The sequence below is a fragment of the Pongo abelii genome, chromosome 6 (genome assembly GCF_028885655.2).
Source record: "Pongo abelii isolate AG06213 chromosome 6, NHGRI_mPonAbe1-v2.0_pri, whole genome shotgun sequence".
In the NCBI taxonomy this organism is placed as follows: Eukaryota; Metazoa; Chordata; class Mammalia; order Primates; family Hominidae; genus Pongo; species Pongo abelii.
In genome coordinates this window covers 108612501-108636599 of record NC_071991.2, presented here as the reverse complement: position 1 = coordinate 108636599, position 24099 = coordinate 108612501, and the positions used below count along the sequence as shown (strand labels likewise).

Here is a 24099-nt window from a genome sequence, read left to right as displayed (position 1 = left end):
GAAAAGGAGAAAAAAAGTATTTTATGTCTGTTCAGTATCTCTAGGTGCCACTGCTGCTAAATGCCTGGGCTTCAGCCTAGGTTGGGTTGCTCCTAGCAAAGAAAACCAATCCCTGAGACAATGAGTATTGCCAGAGAAGACGGGCCTTAATGCAGGTGTGCTGGCAGGGAGACCAGTCTCAAACATGTCTTAGGGAGACTAAAGTTAGGGCTTTCTATAGCAGGGAATTATGGAGGGGTAAGGAAGAGGAGTTTGTGAACAGGCAGCAGATGCACCTCATTGTCCAGATGTCGTGTTCTGGAAAGTTTCAGTTCCTTGACACTATATGGGAGGTCTGACAGTTTATCTCCTGAGAAAGGAACTCAGGTAAAATACACGCAAGTTTCTCAAGTTTCATTTCGAAGGGAAAATTTGGCCGGTTTCGGTCTTCCCTTTCTATTTATCAATTCTTCAATCATGGAGAATCTGGTAGTTGATCTTTCTGGCTGCTTCACGTAATTGCAAGTGCTTACGAGTATCTGGTTGGCATCCAGCTTGTTGGAGCACCATGATTTGGGTACTTTCATCAACATTTTAAACCACATTGAATTAGGATAATTAATAACATGGATAAGAAGGTTTCTTTGTAGGTTGTAATAACCCAGTTAAGAGTTTGTACCATTTGGCCGGGCGCAGTGGCTCACGCCTGTAATCCCAACACTTTGGGAGGCTTAGGTGAGCGGATCACGAGGTCAGGAGATGGAGACCATCTTTGCTAACACGGTGAAATCCCGTCTCTACTAAAAATACAAAAAGATTAGCCGGGCATGGTGGCGGGGGGCCTGTAGTCCCGGCTACGAGGGAGGCTGAGGCAGGAGAATGGCGTGAACCCGGGAGGCGGAGCTTGCAGTGAGCTGAGATCGCGCCACTGCACTCCAGCCTGGGCGACAGAGCAAGACTCCGTCTCAGAACAAAAAAAAAAAAAAAAAAAAAAAAGAGTTTGTACCATTTGAGGGCAAAAGCTTCAGTATGAAATTCCCGTTTCTCTCAAGTAAACCGCCTGTCCTGTATTACTCACTTTGGTTTACCTGAAGGCAGCAAAACTGAATAGTTTTCCTGAGTGCACATGAGTAGGAAAAAATGCAATGAGGAGTTGCCCAGAGATCGCTAGTGAGGTGCTTTGCCACTACTGCCCTGTACTTAAGTAACTGTGAGGGTTCTCTGTTTCCTGACTTCTAAAACAAGAGGAGGAGCTGAAGACACAGTTTCATAGACTTTTCGGCTCTTTATTGTCCTCTCCCCCGTTAGTACGTTGCTGAGCTTAGGGCAAGTGCTCAATAATAGCTTGCTGAATTAGTGTAGTGTTTGATCCTTTCAGATCCACGCCGCATTTTGAGCCCGACCTGGGCGGGCGGTCCAGAGACCAGTTTTCCGCCGGGGGCGGAGCTTCGGGCGGCCAGCGCGCGCCGGGGGAGCGGGGCGGAGCTTGCCGCCGGCGGAGGGCGGGGTCTGCGCGGGGACTTCCCCCGGGCTGAGCAGCGCAGCGGGTGCGGAGGGCGGGCTCCCGCCGTCTGGCGGCGGGTGGGGGGCTGTGAGGCTGGCAGGGGTGGGCGGGCGCGCAGCCGCCGACCCTTGGTGGTTTCCTGGGCTGGGGACCCTTCCCTGGGAGTCGGCCCCGGCCCCGGCCCCGGCGGAGCGGGCGTTGCCGGGAGGCGGAGGGGTGCGCGGCCGCGAGTCTTGCGTGATCGCGAGCATGTGTGCGTGTGCGTGTTTATCTGAGGCGCGTGCGGCGGCCACCCCTGCCTAGTTCTCTTCTTGGTGCCACTGGCTACCTAGGTTGGGAAACCGGCGCCACAGGCGGCACACCTGGCCCGGAGCTGGCCCGCTCCTCCCCGCCGAGCCGGCGCCCCCAGAACGCGCCCTCTCCCAGTCCTCACAAAGAGGACTAGTCCGGCCCCCGGCCTTGGCCGTGAGGGAGCGCTGTGGGGGCGCGCTGCCTTCTGCCTGGAAGTGTTGGGCAGGTGGTGGGAGAGCCTCAGGCTTGAATAACATGATTTTAAAGCACGTGTCTGTCTGTCGTTTTTTACTTTTAGGGTTTTGGCCAAATTGGGCGAGGGCACAAAATAACCACTTACCCCTTCTCACCGAGGAAGAGCGGGAGAAAGGGTAAGTAAGGAATGGTCAGGGGTGGAAGGACCTAGGACTTTATCCTGAGAGCGAGAGAGAGAGAAGGGCTAGGTGTCCAGAACTGCTCCTGGGGAACTTGGGCCCAGATTCTACCTTTTCATCGGGAACTGGAGGACCCACCTTCAAAGTCACAGGCCCCAAGCCCCGGACTGTTTTCAGCCTCACACAGTCTATAGAGTTACCTGGGAGTTTAACAGCTTGGGCATATGGATCCCTTTTAGCCCCTTGACCCGACAGAAAACTGCCCTTCCCCTTTACCTGTTTTTACCTTGGAACATTGGTCCTCTCTAGTTGTCTGTCTCTGGCCCCTATCTTATTAGCCAGCTTTGACTAATCCCTGAGACCATAGCACTAAAGAATCCAGGTCCTGTTTGATAATGAACAGTTAACCCCCTTAGGGATGTTTACATTTTAAAAGGGGACTCCTGAAAAAATCCTTTAGGACCCCAAAGCATAAAGTTAGTAACAAGATTACAAGTGTTGAAGTTCTTTGGGATCTTCTCTCAAGCTTGCAGAGGAAGATGTTTTGAGGGGAGAGAGATGACCAGGCTGGGCCTTTTTCTCTGGGCTTTCAGTCTTGGTGCCTCCTCGCAAGCATTCCATTCACTTTTGAAAAGTTGCCAAAAAGGACACTGAAGTCCTCTGAGGCTTACTGTGATTTTCAGTGTGGTCTATTTCATTGGCTGTTCTGTGGGACTTTTCTATCACTTCTTTAATACACTGCTTCCCTCTCCCCTGTGTGGTGAAATGAAACACAGCTCCTCTCACAAGATTGGGAACTCCTTATGCATCCTATATGTCACATATAAATAACCGTTTTAAATTAGTTGAAATTCAGATTAGCTACAAGCAGGAATGTAGTAAACCACATTCCTGGATTCTTACACAGAAAAAGTAGAATTGCCCTCTGTGATAGGCTGCCTATTCTGATACTGGCTGCCTGTGTCGTGAACGTGCCTATTTGTTTGTGCTCAAGTGATAGGTGACCACATAATTTACTTTATGGAAAGCCAGGAAGTGATTGTTTATTGATAATGGGTTCCTTCATTGATTCAATAGCTAATTCTCTCTTACCATGTGCTGAACACTTTTATCAGCACTTTGATAAAAGTAGGATGGTGAGAATGATGAGACTGTATTGGAGATGGCTGTTTTGGGGCAGGCCTTTCACCAGTTTTGTGGATTTTCTCAATAGTTACATGTTAATGTACAAGACTTTCCCTGTACTACTGATCATAGTGGTTTGCAGGTCTATACAGTGTTGTGGGAGAACAGAATTATTATTCCGCCTTCCTAGTACTTTCAGTAATAAACTTACAAGGATGGCTGACCTTGGTGATTTGTGTCCTATAATGAATAATGTTATAGTCATTTTCCAGTGTACGAGTATAATAATTAGATGAGGATAACTTTTGTAGTTGTTCCATAAGAAGGACCTAATATTAGGAATCATGGAGAGTGTAAAGGATGATGTACTTAGAAAAATAAATTCGAAAGTAGACCATTAACTTGCATGGGTTTCTGTGCATTTAGCCTCATTTAAAAAATCTAAGCTAGAATAGTTCTTTGTCTTTTTCTGGTTATAAGAGTAATAAAAAGTCAAAAAAAGTTATTTAGAATTAAATCTGGGAGGGACATAAAAGGCAATAAGTGAGTTTCCGTGAGTCCACTTTCAGATGACCACTTAACAATTTGATACTTGTTTCTTCAACTTTTTCTCCATATATACACATACTAAATATGCAGCTTAAGTATATGTTAAACATGTATACATCTTAACTGTGTATTATATATGGAACATATGTGGGACATAATACATGTTTATATATATATATTTCACTGTTATTTGATAAAATTGTAAATTTCTTTCTTTTTCTCCTTCTTCCTGGCTATTTACCACCCCTCCTCACTCCACCCCAAAACTTCATGTAGAAGTAGCATGACTTTTACAGTCTTTTGGACATGAGCTTGATTTCTGGCTCTTATTTTATTAGCTGTGTCACTTTGGGCCATTAAAATTTCTCTGCTGCTTGATTTCTTATCCATCAAAACAGAACAAAGAGTATATGTAAAAGAATGTGTGAAAAAACAGTGCCTGGCATAGAAGTACTTAGTTTTAAATTTCCCTCCCTGTTTTTCTATGTGGTCACCCATTACTTTCCTATGATCTTCCGTTTGATTGTGGAAAGCCATGTAGTGCCTAACTTTCCTATAGCTGTTAGACCTCCCTGGGATTTGCTTTTCACCGGGGTTCACCTGGTGTATCTGATCTTAGAATTTCTGGGACAAGGACTGACACCTGATGTGGCCTTATCAGATCATTCCACAGCCCTGGATAAAGTGTGTCAGCTTGAAAAACGAAGGGAAAGAATTTCTATAATGTGTTTAAAAAGCCCTGACACTGTTCTTAAAGTGAGAAAGACATATTACTGTATTTAGCTGAGTACTTAAACTTAGGATTTCCATTTCGGAAATGTCTTTGGTTTATAAGAATTACAATAAAAATGCTGATGCTTCATGTCCAAACTGTCATGATTTTGCCAAGTTGTGGATTTAATATACAGCTTAGCTGTGTATTTAGTATATCTGATACTGCTCTGGAAACTGAGAAAGACAAGTTCACAGACATCTGATTTCACACCAGACATCTGGTTTCACTTTACTGAGGAGTACGTTTTGTCAGTAGATTATAGGCATATCAACTGTACTGTTATAGTTTATGGCATTTCTCTCATAAGCTGTGGTCTGTAGGGTTTGGTATGATGTTTTATTCAAATGACAGCCCACCGAAAATGAGCACCTGGTCAGATAAGCACATTTCCCATAGGTTTCTTCTAGTGTCATTGTTCTTACAAGTTAACAAGGCAAAATCCTTCTATCCTTGGTGGCTTTTGTATTTTTTGTGGAAGCAAGAAAATATTCTTAAAGAAAAGCCTTACTTAAGAACCCATTGTATTCCACAAGTTCATTTTCAAGTCTGTTGTTTGTAAAGTTAACAATGTACTTATAGGAATAAATAGCATTTAGATTTCCAGATCAGAACCCCAGGAAATCTAGTACTTGCTTTCCTAAAGGTACTAAGGAAAGCTTTTTAAACTCATTGTGTGCCTATTATATTAGTGGTACTGTAGACTCTAATCAACATATATAATAATGTTTTGGAGGTAAGTGTCTCCTGAGTGCCAACCTAGAATGGCTGGACCATGTCTCCCTCCATTTTGAGGTAGTGAGGGGTATAGAAAAAGCTCTGGAGGTTGTCATTCTTAGATTTTCAGGCAGGGCCTGTTATTGCTTAGCTGTTGACCTTGGACACAAATTCCTCACTGTAGATGGGATAATTACTCATGATTACTGTGAAATTCAGTGAGTGAGTGTAATGTGGCACAGAATCTGCCATAAAATAAATTCTCAGTAAATAGTTGTTTCATTTTTCCTCAAAGTCCTAGGCACAAGAACAAAGATACCCTCCTACTCCTTGCCCTTGCATCCAGATTAAGTCACTGGTCTGGACCTGTGGCTCCACTGGAGGGGAACTACCCATGGCATTGGGGATTTCGTAGTGAGGACTCAGAAAGGGTCATGCAGAATAATGACAAAGGAGAGGGGTTGTGAACTGAGAGAAAGGTGGCAGTCTTTTGCTCAGTCCATGAATTTAGGTCAATGAATTAACTTGGTTCCTAGAAAGAACCATCTTTTTCTCTGGCTTCTCTGTTGATCTTTGTCAACTGTTCCACTGGAAACTCTTACTTTCTTAATGTGTACTTAGTCCAATAATACGTTTTTTTCTTTGTCATCTTCATACTACCTGAATAACCATATTTTGCTATTTTTTTTTTAATGGTTAGGACTTAGTAATGGATATCTGTACTACAGTAACAGATGTCTGTACTGAAGATGTCTGTACGTTCTTAAGATCTGGTGTTTTTTTTCTATACTCAAAGTCCAGTTGATTTTCTTGTTCTTTCATTGACTCATACCTTATTCATTAACCTCGCCTCTCCTTTTTTTAATTATATCTATCTGCATTGAACTAGTAATGTACATGGAACTAGTGACTGTGTGAATTGAACTAGTTAGGAGGATATAAAGATGAAAAGTCATCTTTGACCAAGGATCTTATAGTCTATAGGACTACAGATATCTTGACCAATAGTTCAAATACTGTATGCTATTTGCTATAACAGAGGTAGGTACAAGTGCAAATGAAATCTAGCAAGAGCTCTTGATCTCTGCCTGGAATACCAGGGAAGGGTTTTAGTAGTGGTTGTGTTTGAGCTGAGACTTGAAAACTGAGTAGGAGTGGGCATGTTGACAAGCAGTAGAAAGCATTTCTAGATAAAGCTAACAGCATGAGTAGTTATGTGGCATTACGAGAACACAGTATGTACTGGGAACTATATGTAGGTCAGTTATATTAGAGTGTGAAGGACAAGGTCAGGAGTGAAAGGAGATGAAACTGGATAGCCAGTTCAGGGTACACTTCCTATACCATGTGTAGTAGTGAGCCACTGAAGAATTGTGAGTGTCATGGAAGATCACTGAAAGCAGTGTGCTGGGTAGATTGAGGGTAGAGTGGGGTTGGGTGTGGGGACATGGCAAGATTGGAAGCTTTCCAGGACAGTACATTAGTATGGATAAGAGAGGTTGAAAGCTTAGATAAGGGTGGAAGTAGTGGGAATAGAGAAGTGAGAATGTTTAGGAAAAGTAAGATGAGGGAGAATTTGCTGGTCTTTGTGACTGTTTGAATGTAAAAGATATGGGAGAGTGAGAATGTTAGAATGCTTCCTAGGTTTCTGGGTCGTGAGTGGGAAAAGAGAAGAGGAAGAAGGTATGAGGGAGAAGAGAATGAGTTCAACTTTTACCTGTGTTTAACATGCTCACAGGGCATATCATTGGCAAGTGTGAGATGTCTAGAAGGCAGTTGGATATGGGATCCTGGAACATCACAAGAGATTGCGAAGGCTGGAGAAACAGATTTGTGTGTTCTTACCATATGGAGAGTAACTGAAGGCATAGATATGGATAAAAGTGCGTAGAGGAATTGTATAGAAAGAGAAGAGGAAAGGGCTAAAAATAAGTCTTAGAGAATGTAAAAATTTAAAGGAGAAACCATGAAAGAGAAAGATGTAAAGATGCTGAAGGAGAGCGGCCATTAAGTATGATGATGATTGTAAAGTGTCTGTTAGAAGTCATTGGTTTCATTGTAGTGGTAGAGGTAAAGCTGTCGTGCTGTGGGTAAAGGACTGAATAGGAGATGAGTCTGAAGAGGGGCTGGACATGAGAATAGAGAGTAGATATGCTTGGGTCCCTCTTAGGAGATAATTGTTCTTCAGTCAGGATATTTACTGAATACATTTTATTGTGTATATGTAAGGAAAATAACATGTTATGGAATACATGTAAATAGTAAAATGGTTACTGTAGTGAGACATAGTAACATCCATCATCTTACATAGTTATCCATTTTTGTGTGTATGACAAGAGTAGCTAAAATTTACTCATTTAGCAAAAGTCAGGAATACAATACAGTCTTATATAGTACTGATGCTGTACATGAGATCCCAAACTCTTTGATTGCACATAGCTGCTACTTTGTGTCCTTTGACCTACATCTCAATTTCCTTCCCCCTCCCCTGGGATCACTGTTTTATTCTCCATCTCTGTATGTACACATATTAGAATCCCCTAGAGAGCTTTTAAAAATTCCGACTGATATCTTTACAAGGTTGCGGTTTCATTTTCTTTGGGTATATATATATATATATATATATATATATATATACACACAGAAGAGAGATGGCTAATTGGTACAAAATAGAAGTAATGGTAGTTCTATTTTTAATTTCTTTAGGAACCTCCCTACTTTTTCCATAATGGTTGTACCAATAGTATACAAGGGTTCTCTTTTCTCCACACCCTCACCAACACTTATCTCTTGTTTTATTTGGTAGTAACCATCTTGATGGGTGTGAATATATGGAAACAACCTAACTGTCCAGCAAAAGATAAACAGAAAAAGAAACTGCAGTACATATATAGAATGGAATATTATTCAGCCTTAAAAAAGAAATAGATTCTGCTGTTTGCCGCAAGATAGATAAACCTAGGGGACATTATGCTAAGTGAAATAAGCCAAATGCAGAAAGAAAAATATTGTATTATCTCACATGTGGAATCTAAAAAAAAATCAAATACATAGTGAAATCATATCACTGCTTCAGATTTTATTTTTTGAGAGAGAAACAACATGTCTGTATGCTGTGAGTTACAAGCACCATAGAAAGGGAGATGTTGAAAATACAGTTGCCTGTATTCTTGATTCCTTGCTTGTCATATTTTTTTTTGTGAATGAAGATTAGGTTGTCTCTTTGTTTGCCTACTCCTTCCCAGCTTGCAAAATTCATATCTGACCCCAACTGTCAGATATGAATTTTAAATGTCCTGTCTATTCTTTCCTGCCCCACAGTTCACTGCTGTCTTGCTCTCTCTACGTCTGGCCTTTTTGCATACATTATTCTCTAACCTAATCCAGCTGTGCGTAAAAACTCCATTTTCCTTCATTAAAAGTTGAAAAATTTCACAGGAGTGTCTGCTAGGAGAATGGAGGAAATAATGATAACAAACTTAAAAATCATTCAGCATAGCCAACACGTATTAATATTGGCTATGGTTAAGGCCCTGGATACAAAGATATATATGGCAGGAAGGATGAGTAACATAGGGATCTGATCTTAATGCATTTATGCCTAGTGCTCCATTATTGGAACGCTAAGCTAATGGGAGTTATTTATATACTACCTCTCAAGGTCATCGCCAAGGCCTGATTTTTCACAGAAAAATTTGCAACCTCCAGCATAAATGGGTTAAGGAGCCCTCAGGGCAGTGAGAGAAATGGATATATAAATAAAGCAACACACTGGGTGTGGTGACTCACAAAGTACTGTAATACCAGTACTTTGGGAGGTGGAGGTGGGTGGATCACCAGAGGTCAGGAGTTCGAGAGTAGCCTGGCCAACATGGCAAAACCCCGTCACTACTAAAAATACAAAAATTAGTCAGGCGTGCTGGCATGTACCTGTAATCCCAGAGGCTGAGGCAGGAGAATCACTTGAACCCAGGAGGCGGAGGTTGCAGTGAGCTGAGAATGTGGCACTGCACTCCAGCCTGGGTGACAGAGCAAGACTCCATCTCAACAAATAATAATAATAATAGTAAAATAAAAATAAATAAATAAATAAAGCAATGGCTTGAGGGGCAATATGTGCTATGATAGAGTTCAAGGTAAGATAGATGCGAAAAATGGACTTCATTATTTTTGTGATCCTGAAGGTCTCACAGAAGGTGATACCTAAGCTATAGCTTGAGATATGGCATGGTGAGGTTCAGGGAGTAAGATTAGGGGAATAAAAGATTCCTTAATGGCCCCATGATAGCAGCAGAAGGGGCTTGGGTTTCTCATCTTCCCTTTCTTCTTGTTCTGTGTGATTTTATTGCAAGATATTTTTGTCTTTGAGGGAGTTCTTAGGGGGTTAATATGTTTCAGTTTACATATAGACGTATCAGCATTTTCTCCCTTGTGATACAAAGTTTCTGTGAATTTACCAACACTGGTTTATTATATATTAGACAGCTAACACAAACCAGTGCAATTAAATCAAGTATCTGGGGGATGAGGTCCAGGCAGTGATATTTTCAAAGCATCTTAGGTGTCCTCATGGCAGTCAGGGTGGAGAACCACTGGGCTAAAACATGGCTTAGAAGAAAAGGCTGGGATTTGGAGCTAAAAAATTGTAGATTAGATTCTTGAATTCCTTTTAATAGTTACGTATCCTTAGTTAAGTTACTCAGACTTCTCAAAGGCCATCATTGAAAAATAGGTTGGTAGTATACCTGTCCTGCCTACCTGTTTTGCAAAGTTATATGGCTCAATAGAGGAAATTTGTGTGAAGGAACATTATATGCAGATGTGATTATAACAATAAAATGTTCTCTTGACCTTCTCCGGAAGTGGACAGGCTTAAGAGCTGGCTACCTTGTTCCGTAAGATAGGAACTACTTTATGTATTTCGATTTAATATTTTACCATCACGAGCATTTTGATGATATATTTTACTACATTTGTGTGATGCTACAAGGTTGAAGACCTAAAGCCAAAATGCAGAACCTTAAAGAAATAGCAGTTGAGCATTTCCTGTCTGACATATTCTAATTGTTTAAAATTACACAGATGCTTATTGTAATTAAGATTAAGTGTGTAGTCTCCATGTCAGTAATATTTTAGTATTAAAATTCTCTAAATGTGTTAAGTGTTTATTTTCATGATATGCACATTAAAAATAGCCATTTTCCAGAAAATAGTAACAACTCCACAGAGCATAATGGAGCACCACAAATTCACTTATTTTGTGGATTCCCATTATATTCGTTAAGAATACAGGGACATATGCTGTGTCTCTATACTGTAGGAAGCCTGACATACTAGTATCAGTCATATAATCATGTAGGAACGATCGTTCTCACAGTATTATACCTTATTTTAGTTGAGAAGAAGTTGGTATTGTTTAATGACAAATTGAATCTAAAAACTAAAGACTGGGTTCCAGATCTGTTTTCTCTACTAATTGCTATATGATAGTTGGTAAATTAACCTCTCTGAGCCTCATATGTAAAATTGGGTTCTCTGTTGTTTTGTAACATGAAAAACTTAGTGGCTGAAAACAACAATAATTGTTTGTTATCTCATGGTTGCTGTGGGTCAGCAATTTGAGGGGCCTTGCTTGGGTCTCTGGAGGTTGCTGTCAGATATCAGCAGGAGTGGAAGTTTTATAGGAGCATCACTGGAGCTAAAAGATTCACTTCCAAGGTGGCTTACTCACTTGGCTGGCCAGTTGGTGTTGGCAGGTTGGTTCCTTTCCACAATGGGCTTGCCGTGGGACTATTCTTATGAGATGGCAGATGACTTTCCCGAGATTCAGGCCACCAAAGTAGAAACTGCAGTGTCCTTTATGACTTACCTGTGGAAGTCATACACCATCATTTCAGATGTATTCAATTGGTTCCACAGACCAGCCCTGATTCAGTATGGGAGGGGATTACACAAGGACATGAGGCAAGGATCATTGTGGACTGTCTTGTGAGGGTAGGCTCCCTGAGAGGATAACAGTCTCTACCTGACATGGGATTGCTTTGAGTTTCATTGTAAGCATTTATGTGAGAGTCCTTTGTAAACCATTAAAGCAGCATATAAATGTGTTATAGAAGTGATGGTGGCTCACACCTGTAATCCCAGCACTTCGGGAGGCCGAGGCAGGTGGATCACTTGAGGTCAGGAGTTCGAGAATAGCCTGGCCAACATGGTGAAACTCTGTCTCTACTAAAAATACAAAAATTAGCCGGGCGTGGTGATACATGCCTGTGATCCCAGGTCCTCAGGAGGCTGAGGCAGGAGGATCTCTTGAACCCTGGAGGTGGAAGTTGCAGTGAGCAGAGATTGTGCCCGTGCACTCCAGGCTGGGTGACGAGTGAGACTCTGTCTCAAAACAAAACAAAACAAAAAAAAAGTGATGCTATTCTTTTTGACCAGTAAAACTGAATGGAAGTTGAATTATTTTGCTTTGTGCCATGTTAGCATTATGACACACTTTGCTCCAAATCCTTTCCTGCTTTCTTTATCTTATATCTTACTTTATATTCAAGAATTCTCTCCCTTTAATAATCAGCTAGAACAAAATAGCCTTTTTCAAGTTTCTCACATCTCTGGTGTAGAAGTAGTACATTGAATGGGAGAAAATTATAAACGAGCAGTGGCTATAGCATGAACTTGTTGGTCATCTGAGTAATAGCCTCAGGTTTCATTCTAGAGCATCTCCTTGAGGAAACCTCTGAATGTCTTCTTTGTATTTCTCTTTTAGTACTTGCTCTACCTTGCCTGGATTATAGTCTTACCATATTTTTTATTGGATAATTCTTAAGGTAGTAGGGGCTATATTTCTTCCTATTCAGTGTCTTTTATCACCTTTAACCTAATACTTTGTACTTCACTGGTGCTTAATCAGTGTTTACTGAGCTGGACTGCTGGCAGAACTTGAGCTTTTGTGCTTCCCTGAAACTTCAGATGAAGAAGGTCGTATTTTGCTGAGGTGGTAGTGATGGTGGTGGTGGATCCTGCCAGAACCATCTTCGAGCCTGTCTTATAGGTCCCTGATTTGCCACTGGAGCCCTTAGCCTCTCATAAATGACTCAGATATTTGGACTCTTTGTTAGTTGCTTAGCCTGGCTTCCTCACCGTTGAACAAAGCAAGCAAGTGACTACACACACACACACACACACACACACCCATCCACCTCTAACAGTCATACCTAACATACCTAACAGTCATACCTAACATACTATTTGTTACTAAACATATAGTATGTTTTTGGTAATACATAGTATGTTAGGTACAACTTTCAGAATCTCATTGAACTCTTGCCCAGTTTGGTAACACATAGTATATTCTTGAGTTCTTAGATTAAGAATACCCAGAATATAAAAGTGTACAACTTTCTTTCAGGCAATAAATCATAAAAATTTAATATTTGTACTTTTTTCCAAGTTATTCTGGGACATAGGTCTTTGTCACACACACTTTTATGTATCTTTCCTTTGAAAAATGTAGCATTTACAGTCAACTTTTGAAAAATCATCTTGCTTGTCGCTGGGGGACACATTGCAAACAGATTATCAAGTTATAGTTTTGGAATTGTATACAGCAAAGACTTTTTTTTTTTAAAGAAGGGAAATGTTTGTAATGTCATCATGTTTTGTATTTTAGGATAATTTCATTTCATATGATTTTCCCATTATGTAAACCAATAAACAAATTAGTATCAACTCAGGATTCTTTTCTCCTTGTTGCTGCAGATTTTCTCCTGCAGATTTATCTGGTGACTTCCCTCTTTAGGAGTTCTTTGCTTCCTTAGCCCCACTACCTGTCTTCTCCATCTCGTTTGTACCTGACTCCTTCCCTGTCTTTGGACTCATTATACTGATGACCATTAGAGGATAAGCAGGCTACAGCGGGCAGAGCAGATGTTGTGAGGAGCAATGTGTGTGTAAATAAGAGCTGTGCAGAAGGTTAGCATTGACAGCCAAGGATGCTTTCTACTAAATAGTTAACAGAGGACCTGTGAAGTAATAATTGATAGGAGAAGATTAAGATTGCCGCAGATATTGTGCCTTATTTAAAATAGACTATTTTTTAGGGTCATTTTTGGTTCACAGTAAAATTGAATGGAAGGTACAGAGATATCCCATTTACTCCCTGCCCTCACACATGCATAGCCTCTCCTGCATGATCAACATCCCCCACCAGAATGGTATGTTTGCTACAATTGGTGAAACTACATGGACACATCATTATCCCCCAAAGTTCATAGTTTACATTAGGGTTCATTCTTGGTATAGTGCATTTTGTGGGTTTGGACAAATGTATAATGCCATGTATGTATGCTTATAGTATACAGAGTATTTTCACTGCCTAAAAATCTTGGGTTCTGCTTATTCATCCCTCCCTTCTCCTAACCCCTGGTAACTTCTGATCTTTTCACTGTCTCCAATGTTTTTGCCTTTTCCATAGTGTCATAGACTTAGAATCATATAGTATGTAGCCTTTTTGGCCTTTATTTTTAGTTTTATTGGTATTGCAGATTATTTACTAAGGATCTTGGTATTTTTCCAGGAGCTTATTTGTTTAATAGTTGCTTGAATAAGAGTTTTTTTTAGTGTCAGATTTAAATACTGAATAATTATTATTTAGTTTTGTTAAATATTAATAACTATTTAGCACTGTTATTATATGAGGGCAGTTTGAATCAGTTTATAAATGAATTAGCTTGTGCTTTTTATGAGTCTTATTATGTTTTTTTTTTTTTTTGACACGGAGTCTCGCTCTGTCATCCAGGCTGGAGTGCTATGACGTGATCTCGGCTCACCGCAACTTCTGCCTCCCAAGTTCAAGTGATTTTCATGCCTCAGCCTCCCAAGTAGCTGGGATTACAGGCATGTGTTACCATGTCTGGCTAATTTTTGTATTTTTAGTAGAGATGGGGGTCTCACCATATTGGCCAGGCTGGTCTCGAACTCCTGACCTCAGATGATCTACCCGCCTCGGCCTCCCAAAGTGCTGGGATTACAGGTGTGAGCCACCACACATGGCCAGAGTCTTACTATTTCTCATGTTTAAGAGACATCCTGTAGTCTGAGTATGTGGATTATGACAACATATTAGAAGATTTTTTGAGACCTGTCTGATGTTTATGACTACATTATGCCAGTACTCTAAACATTCAGTTAAAACTTCTATATTAAAACTTAAAAAATAGGCTTTAAATATAAATATCCAGATGTTAAAGTGGTGATATATAGTGAAAAGGATATGTAAGATCTTTATTCAGGTGCTAGCTCTGTTATTACCTATGTGAACATGAACAAGTCACTTTTTGTCTGTGAACTTCATTTTCCTTCTGGGAAAATAGAGATAACACATACTTCATAGGTTATTTTTGAGGACTTTATAAGCAGTTTGTAAGAATCCTATGTGAATTTAAACTCAGAGAAAAGCGAGGAATCGTTCGGTTAATGAGTCAGAGTTGGTTACTTTCATAGACTTAAATTTTTTTGTTTTGAAGATTAATAGTAAAGAAGGGAAATAATGATTTGGGGCTCACAAGTCAATACTGCCAAAAAGATGGTTATTTAGGAGCATCTGAGAAAAAAATGACTGTATTTTTTGCTGAAAATGTCTCACTGATTAAGCCTTCTTTTGTCTTCTTCTGAAAGGTATACCCTTTGGGATATTGTCATTGTGTGCTTGGGTCTTAATCATATTTATTACCTAGTTGTCAGCTTGAGACGTTAGTCTTCCTTCCAAAAGCATAAATTATATTGCCACATTTTTGGATAGTGTCAGAGACACATTATTTCCTGTTCTTAGGGAGAAAATGCTAGATTCTGAAGCACTTATGACCAGTCTGTGTATGGGTTAAGCCACGAGGGCAAGGTAGAATTAGATGGAAAGATTCTTGGGAAGAGAATAGAAATAGCCTTGTAAAGTTAAATTCCTGGGGGAGGTGTTGTATTGAATACAATTCTAGTTTCAATCAAAATGTCCCTATAGTTTAAAATACTTAGAGAAAAATGGTAAGTGACGTGATAATGAATTAAAATTATAAAAAAATCTATACACTTCTGAGTTTGAGAATGGTTGATGGTGATTACTTCGAGATAAAGTTGTAATTGTCATCTCCTGTTAGTACCATTGACATGCTTATTATATTGTAATATCAACTTTTTGTATTTATACTAATTTACTTTCTTCTGTTAACTTCAAAGTGTATCATATATCTAAAGACAGAACGGTGGAATATCCTATGACAAAAGATGTAAGAATGACTGTTCAACTGCTAATCCTAAAGAAGACATGGGGAATCAAAAAGGAATTGTCACCAGCAAATAAGAAATAGTACAGACAATTCCTGTTAGGTGTTACCTGATTTCTGATATTGAGAATGGGGAGAAGAAAATTTTTAAAAGCATTCTAGAGAAGCATGCAGTCAAACAAACTTTATTTTTTGAATGTATTTGTTTGGAAGAACTTTTTTTTTTGTAGCAAGCACATAGAAGGTCATTTTAGAGGATTGAATTGGGTGACAAGATAGATAATATTCTCTCCCTGAAACTGGTTTCTCACTACCCAGGCTAAACGTGGGGAAATTCAATCGTCATAACATCTCATGAATTCTTTCTGGACATTTAATGTCATCTTTTGAAAGCAGGGTAGGCCAGATGCAGTGGTTCACAGCTGTAATCCCAGCACTTTGTGAGGCTGAGGCTGGAGGATCACTTGAGTCTGGGAGTTTGAGACCAGTGTGAACAACATGGTGAAACCCTATGTCTCCCAAAAATACAAAAAATTAGCTGGACGTGGTGGCATGTGCCTCTGGTCCCAGCTCCTTGGGAGGCTGAGGTGGGAGGAGTGTTTGAGACTGGGAGGCAGAGGTTGCAGTGAGCCGTGATCATGCCACTGTACACCAGCCTGGGCAACAGAGTGAGACCCTGTCTCAAAAAAAAAAAATTTGACTGGTGTGGTGGTGCCCATGGGTAGTCCCAGCTACTCAGGAGGCTGAGACAGGGGAATCTCTTGAGCCCAGGAGTTTGAGACTGCAGTGAGCCATAATCACACCACTGCACTCCAGCCTGGGTGACAGAACAAGGCCCTGTCACCCCCCACCAAAAAAAATAAAATAAAAAAATAAAATAAAATAAATAAATAAAAAATTTAAAAAAACAAGCAAAAAAGCAGGATAAAAAGGGGGTAATGACAGTTTGTTTAGCCTACAATGGAGAAGTAAGAATACAGTTGTTGAGTGAACTGCGTGAATTTGGGCCCATACTTGTCCGTTTTGGATTTTATGATAAAGTGGTGAGAATCAACTATGATTTTTTATTATTAGAGATCTCATCTTTAACTTTGTCTGATTGTCTGGTTGTTTAAATTGACTTGCAACAATGATTGTTCCAAGCCCTCAGTTAAGGAAGTAGAGCAGTGCGTTACCTTATTTCACCTTTCTGTAGCATTCTATTCCATAGTGGTTTAAAATTCACTTATTGAATAAATAAGAGTATATTTGATATTTGAATCAGTTACAACTCTGTTCACTGATGTGCTGGTTAAACTCAAGATTGCAGTCAGTGGTCTTTGTAAAATTCTTCTCTGACCAGCATTCTGCTGCTTAAAATGCTTCTGTGGCTTCTAGTTGCCCTTAGATTAAGAAAAGCTTACTTAAATTGGCCTAAAAGACCTATCCTACTTGGCTCTGCTTGCCTCTTCAGCTTTTTCTCTTTTTCACTCCAACATTAGCATTCTGTACCCCAATGAGACTAATTTATAGACAGTAAGTTCTTGTTACCTGGGCCTTTGTTTCATTTTTAAAATTTGGATCATATCTTCTCATTTTTTCAGGTACAATTTAAATGTTTAGTAGCCTCTATAAATTTTCCTTGCTGTGTGCTACTATATCACAAAATTCACTGGATTTACTTATTTGTAAATATAATGCAGTAGGCTCTCACTAAATAATTTTTGAATCAAGGTGATCTTGAGTGATTAGGGAGAGAGCAGAGACATCAACTTGAATTGACCTTTGAAGGAAGGGAAGAACATTCAAAATAAGGAATATAGTTTGAACAAAGACATAGTGGAAGTACTTTTGTTCCTAAATTTAAGAATTAAGAAAACATAGTATATCAAAAAGCAAAGAAAAACTAGGAAAAAATGTTTGCAATTCATATCATAGGAAGACAGCTGATTTCATAAATATATAAAGAACACAAACAACTCAGTGGGAAGAAGACCAACAATTGGATAGAAAAATGGACAAAGATACAAAGAGTATTAATATTTCATAATAAGAGAAATGCAAAATTAAAACTCTAATGAGATGCCTTTTTTTAAAACCTAATTGGCAAAGAAACAAATTTTGAAAACACAATGTGTCATTGAGGGTATAGGGAACTAGGCAAGTGTGATCATTGCTAATGGGAGTATGGATTTGTGCAATTTTCATGGAGATCAGTTTGGAAAATTTGAAATATATATAGCGTTTAAGTTTTCTACTAGATTGTATCCTATAGATCCTGTAATTGTGTGAAATAATATATATTTAAGGATACTCTTGGCAATGACTGGAAACAAATGCCCATCCTTAGGAGACTGGATAAATAAATTATAGTATATATAATGAAATATTTATGTTGTTAAAAATAAGGCAGTTTATATATACTGAAATGTAATAATCTTCAGGATATAGTAAGTCAAAAAGGAAAATGCAGAACAATGAATAGATTATTTTGGAGGAGACTTAAGAAATGTATTTTCTTATATATGCATAGAATATTTCTGGAGGGAATTATAAGAAGATGAAAAATGCCTCTGGGAATTGGAACTTGGTAGCTGAAGAATGGGGATGGAGGTTATTTTCCATTGTATTCCTCTTTTGAGTATTTTAAATTTTGTATTAGGTAAAAAATAAAAACAAAGAAGAAATATATTTAACTCAAAATGTACTTCTGCATTATATATAGCCAACTCTGAGAAATTAGGGAATAGAGAAATGAATTTAAAAAGAATCCTGTGGTTCATGTATCTGATAAGGGGTTACTATCCACAGTATATAATTTGGGAGGCTAGGGCAGGTGGATCACCTGAGTTCAAGAGTTCAAGACTAGCCTGGCCAACATGATGAAACCCCGTCTCTACTAAAAATACAAAAAGTTAGCTGGGAATGGTGGCCTGTAATCCCAGCTACTTGGGAGGCTGAGGCAGGAGAATTGCTTGAACCTGGGAGGCAGAGGTTGCGGTGAGCTGAGATTGTGCCGCTGCACTCCAGCTGGGTGACAGAGCAAGATTCTTTCTCAAAAAACTCCGAACATCTCAAGAAGAAAAAACAACAAGGCTAAAACATGGGCAAATGGTTTGGATTGACATTTCTCCAAAGAAAATATGCAAATGGCCAATAAGGGCATGAAAAGATGCTCAACATCATTAATCATTAGGGAAATGCATATCAAAGCCCTAGTAAAATTGTGTCTCACATCCATTAGGATGACTCCTATGGAGTTTTTTGGAAGCATCTATGGGCAGAGCTGACCAACCTGTTCTTTCTCTTTTTTAAAAAAAATTAATATTTAAAAATATAATTGTACTAGTTTTATCTTAATATTGTAAAATATGTTGTCCTTTTGTTCTCCTGCTGCTCTGAGATTATGTGTGTGTGTGGTGAGTCTGACTTCTGGATGCAGATATTTTGTTCTTGATGTTGTCTTATTCTGCTTCTCTCAATGTAGGAGGGAGGATTGGGGTTTTTGTCTTAGTTTGGGTTTCGGTCTTTTTTCTACTTTGTCTCACTTTTGTTTTGTTTGGGGTATAAACCATTCTCAGGGATCCTTTAATTTTCTGCCTGTTTTGTTTCTTGCCATGCTGATTCTGCTTCATTCTTAGGGTAGCCAGTTACCTTCCTTCCCTCATGAAAAAAAAAAAGCCAATATACATTATTTTTATACATGTTGAATGTAAACCTCCCCTTCTCAGCTGCTTTTCTCTCACTTTATTTTGCTGCTGTGTTACACTAAGCCTGAGTTCTGTTTGTCCTCTGCTACAAAGGCCACCTTTTCGATTTTTCCCAGTCAATGGAATAGAACATGTCTAGAATACAAAAAGCAGATGACATATTATTCCAAAGTAAATGTGTACATATAAATTCATTGGGCCTTATTGATTTTCTCTGTGATAGGTGAGGTATCTAATTTAGTTGCTTTGTTGATGTTTTACATTTTTATGTCTTCGTTCAGTAACTTTGCTCTTTCTCTCTTTGCATTAAAGAAATATGAATTGAATTCATAGAGTTGGTAGGAGCCACACTTAATTTTTTTTATTATACTTTAAGTTCTAGGGTACATGTACACAATGTGCAGGTTTGTTACATGTGTATACATGTGCCATGTTGGTGTGCTGCACCCATTAACTCGTCATTTACATTAGGTATATCTCCTAATGCTATCCCACCCCATCCCCCCACCCCATGACAGGCCCCGGTGTGTGATGTTCCCCATCCTGTGTCCAAGTGTTCTCATTGTTCAATTCCCACCTATGAATGAGAACATGTGGTGTTTGGTTTCTGTCCTTGGGATAGTTTGCTCAGAATGATGAGTTTCCAGCTTCATCCATGTCCCTACAAAGGACATAAACTCATCCTTTTTTAGAACCGTACTTAAAGTATAGAATTTGTCCTTCAGTCAGGTATTATGTTGGTCACTTTATTTCCTTGATCTCTTTTTCTTCCTAATTCTCAGGTATTAAAGCTATAAGATGGACACTGTCCACGCCTTTTAATGATTCTGAGTTCATTTGTTTTGCTAATTTTTCTCTCCTGCTAGGAGATGTGCAGAAAAAAGTCTGAGGAAAAGTATTTTCTGTTCAGCTTCTTTTGGAAATACTTAAAGTAGTCAAAGGGGAATGAAAGGTATATTCTTAAGGATTGCTATTTGATTATGGAATAAAAAAGATTTTGAGTAGTAGTTTATCTGAAGTGTGATTCTCTCTTGGAAAAATCTAACATCCTGTTAGTGTTGATTTACATATCTTTTGCTTTTAACAAAGATGTGATTGGATCAGAAAATATAAAGGCTATACATTTGCTCTCAAATAAAATTTAATTTTAGGGTAATATGATCTTCCAGCTAATTTTTATCTTTGTTTGAAGTATTTTTGACTGAGGATTCTGGTGGTTAGAAGCCATGCTGTTGAGGCCAGTACATTGGGGATTAATGAGGAGTGGTCTTGCTGGCTTACAGAGAAGCCTTATCTAATTTCTTTGTCCAATACATATTTTTGTTCTCAAGCAAACTAATATAGGGAAATTGGTGTCAGGGGAGGGGTTTGTTATACTAGCTGTCCCTACCAGGTACAGAAGGTGACTATTGCAGTGGTTAACATCAGCTTTGTATTTGAAAAGGAGAGCACACTAATATGGTTGTGAATGTTTTAATAGATAGATAATGAACTACCGCAGAAAAAGTAGTAGTTTAAAATTAATTGCAGTTTTGGTTTAAAAGTGTGGTTGACTTTGTTCTGTATTTGCTTTTATATTTGCTGAAAGTATTACATATAAAGATTATGCTTTAAATACTGTAAAATGTTTTTCTAGTATTAAGTAAATGATTGTGGAAAATGTTATATTTGAAAGGTCATGTTGATTTTCTGGCATTTCCAGTTTACATTTTGTATATACAGTTGGATTGCTTTAGTTTCTAGTCGAGTGTTAGAAGATCCAGGTAATAAATGTAGAAGATAAATTGCAAAAGGGCGAAATTTTTTAGAATGCACATATATTTTATGTTTCTTTTGTTTCAACAGTGAAATTTCAAATTCTAAGAGGCAATTGAGAGTGCTGAAATGACAGCAAGATAATAAGGGCCTTCAGTAATTGTGAAGTTTAAGGACAACCCTGATAATATTTTTTATTAATTGATGTTCCATATAGACTTTGTACTTTTCTTCCTTTTCTACCCCTTCTCCATTTGAATGAGACTTGAACATTTACCTTTTACATAGTGGATTGCATTAATTGTGTATTCAGAACACTTTTCCAAATAAGTAGTATCTGAATGCTGCAGTAGCAGTTATGAAATCAATAACTCATCGTGCCCTGTATTTTATTGGGAGTGTTGAATATTTATTGGGAGTTATGAATAACTGGAGGCAGTGTAGCATAGTGCTTAAATACATAGTTTACAGGGTCAAGTAATCTGGATTCAGCTCTGCTACTTACTGTGTCTTTGACCTTGGGAAGATTCCTTAAGCACTCTGAGCATCAGTTTATATCTTTTAAAATGGGGATAAAAATAAGGTTAATGTAGAGATTAAATGAGGTAATTAAAATAACAATTTTCAATATTACTATGTTTAACACAGTGATATAAAATTTTAATCAACACAAAATGAATATTCTCTACTAGACTGAGGTTTTTATTTTATTAGTTTCACAATAAAAATATTTAGCTTTTTTCTTTTCCCAGTTAATGCTTCATTCAGAGTTTGTAGATTTTTTATCATAATTTATGGAGGAGTAATATTAACTGATTTTTGTGAATGGCTAATCACTCTATTAAAAATGAAACAAAACCTTACTATACCATTAGCCAAATATTTTTATATTTTATATAAATATTTGTACTGAGATTAATATCCAAAGTATACAAAAATGTTGATATGATTTTGGCTGAGGAAAACTAACCTTTTAAGTATTTCTTGAGGATTCTGTTATCTACGTCTCACTTTTATTTTTAAAACTCACCTTTCATCAGGGATTTTATTATGGCTGGTTTTGCTTAACATGTATGAAGAGGTGAAATTTTCACTTTTCTTTTTAATTACTTGGATAACAGTTGGTTAGGGACAGGTCTTTTTAGGTGATATGCCTCGTCTTTTTTGCTTTCTACATTAGGTTCTGAGAAACTTTATTTTTCAAAACTGGTAGATATTAATTTAAATTGCATCAAATCTCTATATGGCTCATATATTTTTATCTAGCTCGTATATTCCTTAAAACCTATCAAAATTGTTACTGAATTTTCTTTCTAAGCCATTTATTGTCACAGTCATTGTGAAACTCCCTAATATCATTTGATGTTGATGAGACAATAAAAATAAGTTTCTTATAAAATGGGAGAGATCAGATTATTCTCAAGGCTACTAAGCTGCTGTTTAAGATGAAAACACCTTTCTAGTGACCAGTATAAAAATAATTTAGTTTTATTTACTATTATTGGTGCTTATTTGCAAATGGAGCCATAACTTATCTTTGCTGCTGAAAGCAGGAATATATTAGAAGCTTCCCTAAATGAGTGTCTTTCCCCATATTACCCAACTACCCACTTGTGTTTATTAAATGAACGCAGGTATGACGTAAAGATCAGACAAGAAATTTAGCAGTGTTATCTTTAGAAGTGTAAATAATTTCATGAGTATGTTGACCTTGTAGCAGAAGTCAGAAATGGCCTCTGAACATGGGTATAGTGATGATGATAATGGGACATATCATGGAAGGTAAGTAATTTTAGTACTGCAAGGGAGGGGCCATTCTGATATTGGAGGGTAAAGGCCTGAAGTTAGAATCATAGAATCATAGATAATTGGAGCTAAGGTCATCTATTCAAATTGCTTACTCATTGGCATAGCTAAGACTTGAATCCAAATCTTATTTCTGACTTGGTACAAAGCATAGCAGGAACAGAAAACACTTAGCCCTAGAACAGAGTGGGCAGTTGGTCTTTGGGAGGGACACATGCATGGAGAGGTAGTATCAGATGAGTTGCATGGCCGTCAATACAGCCTGATCTGGCTGCTTATTTTCTCCATTACTCTCCTGACTGGCATTTAAAGGAGTGGAATGTCATCTGACACAACCATATGAAACTATCAACATTGTAAATGGGTGGTAATATAAACCATATCTACAGTTAAACAAACAGTCAAGATACATTTATTTAGCATCTGCAATGCTTAGCAAAATTCTAAGAATTTTAGGATGTATAGAAAAGAGTGAGACATGACCTATGTATAACCTTTAGGGGCTTACAACTTAGTTGGGGAGTTACCTATAAAACGGTAACTAACACTCTTGGGTGCCAAATGAAGGTGTGGCTAGTGAATGCCAGAGGAGTTTGGAAGTGGAAGAGGGCCTTGTGGGTTACAATGCTAATATAGGGTTTCCCAGAGAGATGAAAATCAAGTTTGGTTGCTTCTCACCTCGTTAGATCTTATGAATAATTTTATGTGTTCAGCTGTAAAGGTTTTGGATTCACTTAACTTGTTACAGAGCCTGGACTTGATTGCAAGTGTTTCCCTGACTTCCAGTCAAGTGCCATTCCACATTTGCACAATGTTGTGCACAGGTTGGCAGGAGGTTTCTGTTGGAAGAAGCCCATTTTTGCTTATCAGTCTTCATTGTGTTCACCATCAGATCAAATTCACCCCACTGGTCTTCTGGATGTTTTATGATGGAGCACCCCCAGTTTCAGTTACCTGGAGCCCCTTTTGTTTCTGGATTGGCAAAATAGCTAAAATTATTATTTAAATATGAGTTTGGTGGATCTTTTCCTTTAAGGTGATCTTTCTACTAAGAAAATATTAAAGTGAGGTGGGGTATTTGTTTACAGTATATGCAACATAGCAACAGCTGGCCTTTACAGTGGGCTTCTGTTGTTCAATTAGATTATTTTGGTGTTCTGTTACGAATCATTAACTTGAAGATTGGTACATAAATAATGCCATTAAAAATAATAAGTAAATTTAGAAATAGCTGCATCAGAGAATAAATATACTTATCAAAAAC

At 38.4% G+C, this 24099-nt stretch overlaps 1 protein-coding gene across 10 annotated transcripts in view; it reads left to right on the top strand.

Annotated features, from left to right (window-relative positions):
* The first annotated feature begins 1433 nt into the window (after positions 1 to 1433).
* The window catches only part of IMMP2L (inner mitochondrial membrane peptidase subunit 2), a 917762-nt gene continuing 895096 nt past the window's right edge, over positions 1434 to 24099 (top strand). For 6 of the 10 annotated variants that reach the window (XM_024249972.2, XM_063726140.1, XM_063726139.1 and 3 more), the window contains exons 1-2: positions 1445 to 1526; positions 2073 to 2145. The gene's annotated coding sequence lies outside the window, so the exon portion shown is untranslated. Of the gene's footprint in view, positions 1743 to 2072; positions 2146 to 24099 lie in introns of all 10 variants that reach the window. The other 4 variants (XM_024249965.2, XM_024249966.2, XM_024249968.3 and 1 more) reach the window with 4 other exon arrangements.